This window comes from Manacus candei, unplaced genomic scaffold (genome assembly GCF_025592945.1).
Source record: "Manacus candei isolate 608988 ecotype Guabito, Panama unplaced genomic scaffold, ASM2559294v1 h1tg000028l, whole genome shotgun sequence".
NCBI classification, from domain to species: Eukaryota; Metazoa; Chordata; class Aves; order Passeriformes; family Pipridae; genus Manacus; species Manacus candei.
The window spans coordinates 17814222-17826454 of NW_026138076.1; the positions used below are offsets into that span (position 1 = coordinate 17814222).

A 12233-nucleotide genomic window follows, 5' to 3' on the forward strand; every position below is an offset into this window, starting at 1 on the left:
AAGAGATAAAGCTGTCACTAGCTGACTGAATGTGCTTAAGAAATGAGAATTTGAGGGAAGAGCCACTTCGAGCTTAACCCAGACCAGTGAAGCTATGTGAGTAGAAAATAGATGTAATTTAATAAATTGGAAAAGACCATTATTGTTTCTCATATCAAGGTTATTTGTGTTCTGACTTTCAAAATGTAGCAAGTTGCCTCAAAGACCCAGTGTCTGCCTCTCAGGAATTTCCCCCTGTCTGTCCAAGGCTGCGATAGATTACAGAAATAAGATAATTTATCTTTATGTCAAAACAAATGTATATATTTTACATATTACATTTTCCATTTTAAAAGTGGCTAAAGGTCAAAGTCATATAAAAAATCAAATCAATAGATAAAGTGCTATTGAATAAAACCTTTTTAATTTACTTTTAATTACAATTTTAGATCCAATTTTGCTGTACTTACAAAATATATCAAATAATTTTATCATTAAGAAAATCTAAGAATTTAGAAATCATACTTAGGATTTCTGGGAAACATTTCTTTTTCCCACTGGAATTTATGCTTGTCAGAGTATTTCTTTCTTCTTTCACAGAACAGGGAACATTATACAATCTATCACATATTGAGAAACAAGAATGTTGATTTAAAACCAGTACTTACAGGTGATAAGGCACTTTAACCTCCCTTCTCTGCTTTTTACTCCTGCTCTAGGTGGAGCTACAGATCTGCATATGAAGTCTTTAGGAAGACATCACTTTTTGTTAACGTTTTATTGATATCCACTTCTGTTTTGTTGAACCATTGTTTTTTTCTTAATGACTAAAAGGAAAAAAATTCTTTTGACTTAGTTTGATGAAATTGGGGAAAAAAATGAAGACATTTTCATAGTTTAAATTCTGGAACACATACAGAATATTGAAGAGTTTATAGAGTAATTTTTGAAGAAAAAATAGAAAAAATAGACAACTATGCTTAGATTTGAAAGGTTATCAAAATGCAGTACTTACTATATACGTGTGTAGTTTAAAAGCACATAACTTTTGAGTCAAATATTTTTAGACTCCCTGATCATTTTAGATCTTTACAACACAGTGTGAAGGATCGTTTTTATTTAATTGCTTATCTAATTTCTGATGTTATCACTTTGCATATTATAAGAAACTTTATTAGATTCTATTTTTCTGTTTTAAGAGGATTTTTTTAATGTGGTGGGGTTCATTGGTTGGGTTTTTTTTCCCCTAAGTGGAAAGTCAAGTCTCTGCTTTAAAACTCCTTGCACTGATGGTTTAATTTCCTTCTTTCGTTACTGGAAAACATCAAAGAATCAGAAGGATATTTTTACCTGAATGTTTGTAGGCAGTGATAGAACATTCCCAAACACTACGTATTGAACCTGAGTTTTCTTTACTCACACAGTCATTAATTTAAATTAATTTTCAAAAATTTTCAGATAATCTAGCTGGAGGTCCTCCAGAAAGAGGTGTGTGTTGCATGTTCCAATGTAATGATGCTGTCTTCACTAAAGTTAAAGAGGACAAAACCCTCTTGCTTTTGGAATGGAATGGATTCCTTCCTGATTTCTTATTTTCTTTTTTCATCTGGTTCTTCCTTCAATGAAATATTGCCTCTGGACTGCAAGAATAGTAAGAAAAAAAGTGAATATTTTAGAAAAAGAAAAATTTTCCAACAACCCCAAAAAGATTGCCAGAGGACAAAATTCTAAAGAAGACATATAAATGACATATGAAAGAAAATCTGCATGAATCTCTCGGTCTCACCAACTGTGTGTCTGAGTTCAAAGGGAAGAATTATGAAATTTGCTGATTTTAATTTCTGTTTATGAAATGGTGTCATAGAAAGGAATTATCTTTCCCTTGCCTTTTCTTCCCTGTTTCCAAGTGGGAATACATTCAGAAACAGTAGAGAAAATATTAAAATTTGCTTCTGAAAAAATGGTGGAATAGTTTGATTACAGCAGAATTGGAAAACGAAAGCTGTTTCCAAAGGTTTGTTTAAAACATGCCCTTAGATATCTTCTTTTTCTTTTTGGTAAATATTTTACAGTCTTTTTTTGTCTGCATGATGCTCTGTAGTACAGAAAAAAGAAGAGTCTACATCCTCGGAAGATAATTTATACTTAACAAACTCCACTTATTTTTCCTGAAGCATATCTTCAGATTCAGAAAGCATTTTCTCTATACACTTACAGTCAGAATAGCATCTTATTTTTCAAAGCAGGAAATATATAAATATGTATTATTGCAAACAATTTTAAATAATTCTAACCAATTCTAAGAAATATTTCTATACATAGTCTTTAACAATCTTTAAACAGACTTTAACAGAATTGCACTAATAAGGTGCAAAATGCTTTCCTAAAACCAAAAAAAAGTATCGTAATCTGCAGCTTAAAGAATTTGTTTCTGTTCACCATGTAATTTAGAAAGTAAGTTGCTTTATAGGAGGAAAATGTTTTATAAATAGTTTTTTCATCAGTTGGCATGTTTTTATAATCCACTTATTTAACTGCTCAACACAAGTCAATACAAGGTAAAGAATGCAATAATTATATTTTATTTGAAGTACTGCAAAAATATGTTTAACACTCACATGAAACTAACAGCTAAGAATTCTATTTCTGGATTTTCTATTGATTTCCTGCATGGTTTTGCATGAGTAATGCTTCTGTTCTGCAGAGTGCAGCCCTGCTCCTTACGTACTCCTTACCTGCTTACATTGACTCTTTGTGAAATGAAAGCTCTAGTCTCTCTAACTTTCGAAAGCTGTAAAAGATATAAATTCTGTCACTTAGAGTATTTTATTTTATGTAATGTAAAAGTACTCAAAGACAACATGATGACTCTTAAGAAGTATCCATCAAGTACTGGATCTGGAAGTCTGAACAAATTGGCATGGATGAGATAGACAATACTAAATGTAGCAATAGTTATATTCAGAATTTCAACATATCTATGTCTTTGTGTTCAAGAATTTTCAGGCACCTGAAATTTCCGTATAAAGAAATAGTGCTTTCCTAAATGGCTTAATTCCACTGAAAATAATGAGTCAAATTATAATTAAAATTACTACCGCACAAACTTTGATTCCATGCAAGGAAAATTTATGTTTTCAGTCAGTCACCAAGCTGATGTGACAACTCATACAATAAAAGGCAACTTATTTAAAATTGAAAAAAAAAAAAGAAGAGCCATTAGACATTGATATTATTGTAATGCTCAGAAAAGAGTCGGGAAATAAACTTGGATAAAAATGATTTATCCTGAGGTATCAGCGATCTAATCTTAGAAAACAGTCAGTTTATTCATTTAGACTGTGGAAGTTTTCTCACAGGCCTCAGAAGAATGTGTGTGGATTTTAGCTGAGTTAATCTGGAGAAAATGAAATCTTTAATCTTTTAAAAGATTATTATGTTTCTTCTTGCTTTGTAGCCACTAATACCAGGAGACAGAGGAGGTAGTTACAACCTAGCTGATAGACATATGGTGTAGCAAAGCTCATTAGTTCTATTGTCATTAGCAGAAAGGTTTGTAACTTAGGAGTTGATCTGTGTAGAGAGAAAAGCTGCAAGAAAATTACTGAATGTTGTGTTGCATTTTGTATGACTTGAAGCTTCTTTCACATATGATTGGGCATCTGGCTGATGGTCTCTAGGAGCCATTGGGCTATCCCAGAAGTTCCAAAATAAATGTCACTTCTTAGTCTGTAAGTTGAATCCATGTCATAGCAGAAGAGAGTATTTGCAGGAGTAGGACACAGTCCAGGTTTCTGTGCAGCTCTTTTCCTTAAGAAGAACTCCTGGTCTTTACTCCAGGCTGGCTGAAAGACCACAAATATCTTCTCTTGCTCTGGTCAGCCCAGGAAGTGCAGAAAAATTAATTCATTTCCATTTAAGGAAAAGGGAAGCGATGGCTTTGCGATGCAAAAAACTCCACTATGAAACTTCAGAAAGGCATCATAATTTAACTAGAATTAACCACAATATACTGAATCTGCTGCTACTGCCTTATGCTCGGATTTGCATAGTATACCCCTATCATATTGCAATGGATAGTGCAGTTTGCCTCAACTATCTTGGAAGAAGGCACCAAATTATAATCATAACTATCTGCGAGTTGAGCCATATTGTCTAATAATTTTATAGGCAAGTTTTTGGGATCAGTGAGTTTGGGATCAGTGAGTTTGAATATTTGTTGTTATTTAAGGATTGGACTGTTAGGAGGATGTAGTCATTCAGTTTTTCAGGCATACTAGAGGCATTGCCTATACAACTGAATTTCCCATATGGAAAGAACAAATTTTCTATGTCTCACAAACACGCTGAAGTGTTCTGAGAATAAGTGTCCAGTGCATGTTTGGGGACTGGCCTTGATGCTGCCTGGTTAGTATGCTAATATTTCAAATTAAGAGTTAAAATTAGCAATGTGACAGCAGTTTTACAGTGTGTCTGTATCTGAATGATGTCAAAAAAAAGCGTGCCATAGTTTTGCTAAGTGCAAAAATGTGAGTGCCTGTGCTTGTGTCACTGTTGGTTGGTTTGGTACTTCCATTGTCTTTTACCTTCACAGAAAAATTAAAGGGATAATATGCACAAGGAAAGTCATCAATACTAAATTGAATACTATTGATTGAGTGAGCTACCAACTCAGTCATCAGCAAAAAGAAGCTCGCTGATGAAGAAATCAGCCATATGCGTCTGCTGAGTGAACAACTTGCATCAGTAAGAAACTGAACAAACATAGCTCTGCCAGTGGCTTCCTTCTGCACAACAGAAAGGAGATGTAAAGGACTATGGAAACTATTTATGATATTAAAGAGATCTTGCCATTTCCACCTATCTAACCATCATCTTATTACAGAGGCTTAGATAAGTCAGAAAGAAAATTTGCGGGGCATTCATGGGTCTGCAAAAGCTTCGAGAGTCCCTTATAATTCACATTGTCAAAAGCTTTAACTAGGTCGGTGGTCAGCAAGCAAAGACTGTAACTTGCGCTGATACTATTTGAAGAGGATCATGTGTATAGTGTTACTTTCCTAATAAGTCCACATGGAAGTTTTGGGATGACAGATTACATGAAACAGAACTTGAGTTGCTCAGTTTAGGTATGCTAGGGTTTTCGTAGCATCAGAGAAGAGAAATGCCAGAATAATGTTCACAATTTGCATCATGATTTTTTGTAATAGATATTGTTGGTATCTTTGAATTGCTGTGAAATTGCCTCCTGCTTTCATATAATGTGAGAATACCACGTGGTGTTCATGCTGCTTTTTCAAATGTAATTTACTGCCATCTCTTTTCCAGGCCTGTATTGTACAAAGTCACAGAGTGTGCTGTTTCAATGTCAAGACTTTGTAAAAAAAAACATTTTTGACTGAAAAATTTGACATGTCGTCTTTGCATTTTGAGCACAGGAGACTATAAATTTCAGTCTATGACAAATTTCTGTCATTCTCAGAACTGTGACTAAGGATTTTTTATTCTACACTTCATACTGACAAAGTATTGTATTAAGTTTGTTGAGCTTACATGCTATAACAGGTGAAAAGATGTGTGTGCTGTCACTCTCTTACCTATGCAAGAAGTATATAATACAGGTACAGAAACTGCATTGAGTAGGCTGATATTGACAAATGGAGGTTGAGTTTTGAGATCTTTTGTCTAGTGAATGGTATTGATTTCTCTAGATTCAGTGCTACTCCAGAGTGCTTTCAGGAATTATATTGTTTTTATGTTAATTTAAAGTGTGTTTATACCATTTTGTGACTACATTCTGTGTTAATGAACACTTACTTCTGTCATGTCCAATACAGTCTTGGGCCTCTGTTCTATATGTAATTCGTGCCACTATCAAATCTTATTACCTGCAACTGCTGGTTTTCTGTTTGAGTTTTCAGCTGACAATCCAAAATTCATGGCAATGCTTGAAGACAGAGGTGTAGTTTCTGAAAATTGACAAGAGCTCAGGATAAGTTAGAGGAATTGGAGGGGAAAACAGAAGCAGGCAGTATACTGGTTTTTAAATTGAGGTTTTTTTAAATTGAGGCCTGGGTTTTTTTTATCACAATTACATAACTATCTGAACAAAACCAGAAAGAGGGTTCTTCTTATGAAATCTCCAAATACAAAATAAAGTGTAATTTTAATTCAGGCTGAAACAAACAAACAAAATAATCAGAGTATATCTGGCACAACTTAGGTAAAAATATGTATCATACATATATGTTGAATGAAATAATAAACAGTTCAAAACTAAGTGATTAATAATGAATTTTTAAAAGTTTTTTTAAAGCAAGTGTAAAGCTGTTGTAAAGCTTTTTTAGCATCAGTTTGACAAATACAAATGCATTTATGGTTTATATCAGAGTTGTCTGATCTGTGTAATTTTTCCCCAAAAGGGTGTGAAGCAATTTGTCCATCTCTGTGCACCTTCAAAAGAAGGAAGTTGAAGCAGTCGTTCAATCCTGTTACTGTATTTCTGGTGAGTTACTGATGATGTCCCTCCCAGATACAGTAGAGTAACACACTATGACAACAATATATAGATAAAATACAGTACAGAAACTTGCACTGTGCGAGTAATGGATAATCTGCCTATGCACATCATATTTAAATTATATCCTAACACCTTTTTGTACAGAATTGTTTCTATTGAAACAACAAATTAAAGGCATAGGTTAACTTGGTATTATCTCCAGAGTTCTCAGTCCTCTGTTAACCTACTCATATTTTTTATCATTTCCATTCCCCCCTCCTTGTTCTTTTAAATTCTTTCTGCAAACAGAACATCCTCACTGAGAATCAATCTCCCTTTCTTCTTCCCTCTCTCCTTTTACATTCCTTTTTTTTCTCTCCTTTTTCTCCTTCTTCTTCTCAGTTTTCTTTTCCTTTCTTTCTTTGTCATTTTTAATGGAATTAAGAAATTATGTAAACAAAATTTCAGAGGCGCTGATCACTAAGTTTTTTTTTAGAGGAAACCAGAGGAAAAACACCAGGTAAAGAAATAGCAAAACATTGTTTGGTGAAATTCAGAATATACAGTTGTTATAACAAGCTGTTCTTATTACCAGGAGAAATCAGGACCGTGCTTAGGTCTTGCATACCTATCAAGTGGGATTACACTTCTGCAACATACCTGAAATGAGTAACATAATATACAAATGGGACATAAAATGACATTCCTTTTTATGTTTTTCATATTAGTATGTGTTTAAATGACTGATATATGACCACGTAAGTCAGCAGTTCTCAAATTGTATGCTGTGGTCCATAGGAAACCTCTTTAGCACTTAGTACAGTTGTCCACCTGCCCTCCTCCAATCCTAACCTGAAGATAGAGGAAATACATTACATACTTTTCCAATAATACTTTACCAGTATCTTGCCAGTTTTTATATTTGGTGTGTCGTCCAACTCTTGGTTAAACTGATTTGGTGTATGTTTTTAGTAATGGGAAGAAAGTGAGGGAGGAACATTTTATTAAGAAAAACTTTTTTGAGACAGTTTGTAAACTTTCTAAGCAGAGTCAGCATAGCAACCACTGGACTTCACTCTTTGTCTTTAGACTCTTTCACTTTCATAAAAATTGCAGCTCGTGGTTCTGCCAGGTGACACCAGCATGAGCACATGCCTTCTTCCGTGTTTCACGCTACTGCCACTTAGAAAGAATTATTTTGGAGCTCTGTAGGGTTACTTTTTCTCCTTCTTTTTCAATGGGGGCAGTTTTGTCTGTTGTCTTTGCTTTTTTCCTCTACCCTCTTGTTGGGAGAGTAGAGGCAGTGACAGTACCACAATGAAGTGCTTGGCTGTGCCAGCAGCAATTAGCTGCTCAAATAGTTGCTTCTCTTCCCTAGAAAAAAGCCACTAAAGCAGATGAAAGCATCCTGTGGGCTGGACTTGATCCATGGACTACCTGTAGAACTTGCAGAACTCATTAGCATCTCCTCTGTTGCTTATAGTCTGCTAGGTGTAAAGGTATATTTAATTTAATTTTAAATGTTATATTCCTTTAATGAGATGGAGTGTGTTTCATAAGGACATTACTTGCAATATATAAAGCAGTTTTGTCAGGATAAAATGATGTACGTCTTGGACATAAAGTGCTTGCTAGAGGGCTTAGTGGCATAAATATTTCTACTGCTAGAGAAAACTGTATGAAAGTCCACCAGTAAAAATCAAAGCATATGCTAAGTAAGATCTTAAACAAGTCTGTATCCAAAATAATAAAGTTTCATGATTAAATTTACAAACTGCAAAGAAAGCAAGGACACCACGTTTATGTAAAGATTCTACTTACCTATGATTTATTTTTTCTGAAGACTGAAAGGCCAAATTCCGAGAACTTCAGTGGAAGTTACATGCAGGATTCTGGAAGAATTATAGTGCGTGATAGTAGTTAACTACCTTCTGAGGTATTACAAAAGATATTAGAGAGTTAAATGTTCAGCTTATAGCTGCAACTTTTAAACTTGAGCTTGGGAAATTTAAATTCAGTAAACATCCTTGCTACGTTCTTTTCAGAAAGCAAGTCTCATGCATTTTTATGTGCTTCTGTATTATTTAATATGTTACACCTTACTTAGACTTAGTCAGAGTTCTGAAAGAAAATAAAAAATACAACTGGGATAGCTGTTAGATGTACTCTGCCAAATATTATTTTGCCCAGGTCATGTGTAGGGTGCTATCATTAGTGTTCTGTGCTAGAAATTTTATTGCTGTTTGAATTTTTTTTTCAGTTGTTTTGTGCCCTTTGTTATGACCTTGGGCCTCAATCAGCTCATTAAAAATTAAATTGCTAATTATAACCTAGCTTTGTTTTCCACTTTGATCAGAAAGCACAATAGGTTCCTTAAGTGGATTTACCCATAAAATATTCTGGTAATGAGAATAGAAAAGGCAAGTTTAATAACTTTAATATCAAAACAAAAGCTACAGAAATTCCACCCAGAGTCTAATAACAAAAATTTTATCTAATAAAAAGATAAAACTCCTTGAAATACCAAAATTCCGTTTTCTAGCTTATTAAATTAACATCTTTAACAATTTGAAGTAGGTATAATTTCCACTACTTCTTCCGTGGCTAATGCTCCTCTTCCATCAGCCTGAACATTACAGCATTATTTAATTTGTACTGCAATAACTTGAATTCAAAGGAGGAGATAAAACTGTTTAAAAATCATAGAGAAAATTTGCTGAATGCTGTTAATTGCCCAGGTTTTAACTATTTTTGCAGTTTTACTGTGTTCACTCATTACTTGCTATGCAGGAATACTTAGAGATTTTAGCTCATAGGCATTTCCTCACACAAAGATTTGGGAATGGGTGGTGGTAGAAACATAACATAAAAATATATGTAATGTGAAAGCATGAATCCACTTAGTCTAATCTGCTGTTTCTCACAGGATCTAGGGGAAAGCATGACAATAGGAAAAAAATATATTGATATTTGTCCAGCATCTTAAGTGAGCTTTCTGTGACCTTTGGCGCCAGTGATCTTTCTCTTTCCTATACAGACAACAATGATCTTAAAACAGAACATTCCCGTGTAAAGATGAGTGTTATATTTTTGTTTTTGTTATTCTCTTTTCATTAGTCTTCTTTTGATTTCTGTTGTTATTCCCTTTTCATTAGTCTCCATTTCCAAAGGTTTCACTCATTCTGAAATGAGATCAAATCCCTGCAACTAAATGAGCAGTTGCAAACCATGGAGGATGAGTAGTTCAGCTATGGTTCCAAGAGATGAAAACACAGGAAATGTTTATAGTAAGAGGTGGGAAATAATTCATAACGGACAGAATTAATTAACAATTACTATAAAAACCACAAACCAGTCTGTCAAATGTAATTTTCACTTACTAGTTCTTAATGAGTAAAGATCCAAAACAAATAATTGAGGATGACTTTGGGAAGGAACATGAAATATATTTGCTCATACTAGTAAGCTAGATTCTGAAAATTGAATTAAAATTAAACTTAGTACTACTTTTAAATCAATACAGAAAGATGAAACATTTATTTTAGGATTTCATCATAACATTATATCTATCAGGCAAGGGTTGGCAAGCTTAATATTTGACAGGGTTTTCAAGCCTGGACTACCACACCTTGAGGAAATAAAGAGGCTTCAAAGCTGGTCTACCTCAAGAGAGGTCTTGAAATGAGATAGAGACAGTAAAAGGTGACTTGTCAACTCCAGCTAAAATCCCTGAGCATGATCATAGAATCATAGAATCATAGAATCAGCCGGGTTGGAAGGGACCTCTGAGATCATCAGAGCCAACCCTTGATCCACTGCTGCCGTGGTTACTTGACCATGGCACTAAGTGCCACATCCAGCCTCATCTTAAAAACCCCCAGGGACAGAGAATCCACCACTTCCCTGGGCAGCCCATTCCAGTGCCTGATTACCCTCTCTGTAAAGAATTTCTTCCTAATATCCAACCTAAACCTCCCCTGGCAGAGCTAAAGACCATGCCCTCTTGTCTTACTGATAGCTGCCTGGGAGAAGAGACCAACCCCCACCTGGCTACAACCTCCTTTCAGAGAGTTGTAGAGAGTGATGAGGTCTCCCCTGAGCCTCCTCTTCTCCAGACTAAACAACCACAGCTCCCTCAGCCTCTCCTCATAGGACTTGTGCTTGAGTCCCTTCACCAGCCTCGTTGCTCTTCTCTGGACCTGCTCCAGCACCTCAATATCCTTCCTGAACTGAGGGGCCCAGAACTGGACACAGTACTCCAGGTGTGGCCTCACCAGTGCTGAGTACAGGGGAAGAATCACTTCCCTGGACCTGTTGGCCACACTGTTCCTGATTCAGGCCAGGAAGCCATTGGCCTTCTTGGCCACCTGGGCACACTGCTGGCTCCTGTTCAGCTTCCTGTCAATCCAAACTCCCAGGTCCCTTTCTGCCTGGCTGCTCTCCAGCCACTCTGTCCCCAGCCTGTAGCGCTGCAGGGGGTTGTTGTGGCCAAAGTGCAGGACCCGGCACTTGGCCTTGTTGAACCTCATCCCGTTGGAATCAGCCCAACTCTCCAGCCTGTCCAGGTCCCTCTGCAGAGCCCTCCTGTCTTCCAGCTGATCACATGTGGCAAAGGGCTGGGAAGAGATATTTTCATGCTCTTATCACTCACTTGTTTTTCGGTCAAGAAGGGAGTAAGATCTTCCTTTTTTTATCACATTTGTGTAGTCATCATTCTTTTTTTTTTTTTTTTTTTTGTAAGAATATAATAAGCACAGATTGAAGATGTAAATTAAAAGGCTGCATAGGCAATACTTTTCAAGAAGTTGACTACTCTATATTGTTTTCAGATTTTTGGGAAATGTTAAAGGTCAGAATTTGTGTACTGTCATTCAAATCTTTTGAGTTTAGAACTTTACAAGAAAAGTTCAAGAGAGAAGAAAAATATTTTGCACATCTATTTGTCCTTCTTGTAAATCTCCTCATAACTGTCTGGAAAATGATTGAAAAGTTATTATTTTCTTTAAAGTATATTGTATTATAAAGGGTCTTTTCATGATAGATTGTATAATAAAGAGTCTTTTTATAAACAACTTATAACTTCAACAAATTATTTAAGTTGAAAAATAAAGCTGCCTTGTGGATGGAGTGCATTAAAAGTCATCAGCACATTTCGAGAGCTCTGAAACTGTCTCTGGGTATTAATACTTGACTAAGTTATTCAGTTTTGCAATCTGCTATTCATATATATATATTGAAATGAAGACATTTTCCTTGGAAAATCACAGTGGCCTAAATTGCTCTGATTTCTGTAAATAGCTTGAATATATTTCTTCACATGATGTGTACACTGTATGCAGAATAATTTTTATAATAAATATATTAGAAGCTTTCATGTGTACAAATATGAAGAATGGCAAGATTTTTTATATGTTCATATTATTTATAGTCACAGTCTGTTTTATGAGTTATTTCCTATATGGCAGTGATTATGAATGTGCTAGGATTTTTCAGTGTTTGGCTGAATGTTGTATTAAATAATTACTGTTCAGAACAATATGCTTATACTGGTCAGTGATTTGAAATATACTTTGATCCATCATTAAAAAACTGCACTTCATATATATTTTATCTAATGTAATGTTTTTGCCTGTGTTCTGTATTCTCTGTGAGTAGATGACTCATAAGGAAAAATTATTCTGTTCTCAAATTCTCCAGCCACTGCCATTCAAAAGTTATTAGATTAAACTAGTTTTAAAATTAGGAAACAATATCA

The 12233-nt window shown here is 35.0% G+C and overlaps 1 long non-coding RNA gene across 2 annotated transcripts; it reads right to left on the minus strand.

Moving 5' to 3' along the window:
- Nucleotides 1–1437: 1437 nt before the first annotated feature.
- LOC127472354 (uncharacterized) lies at nucleotides 1438–11058 on the minus strand. 2 transcript variants are annotated; one of them, XR_007904969.1, is made up of 6 exons: nucleotides 10107–11058; nucleotides 8300–8370; nucleotides 7071–7138; nucleotides 5868–5948; nucleotides 2715–2770; nucleotides 1438–1619 (listed from the first exon to the last, which is right to left on the minus strand). It is a non-coding gene; the product is annotated as an uncharacterized LOC127472354 (long non-coding RNA). The 2 variants fall into 2 exon arrangements; XR_007904970.1 differs by lacking the exon at nucleotides 7071–7138.
- Nucleotides 11059–12233: the final 1175 nt, after the last annotated feature.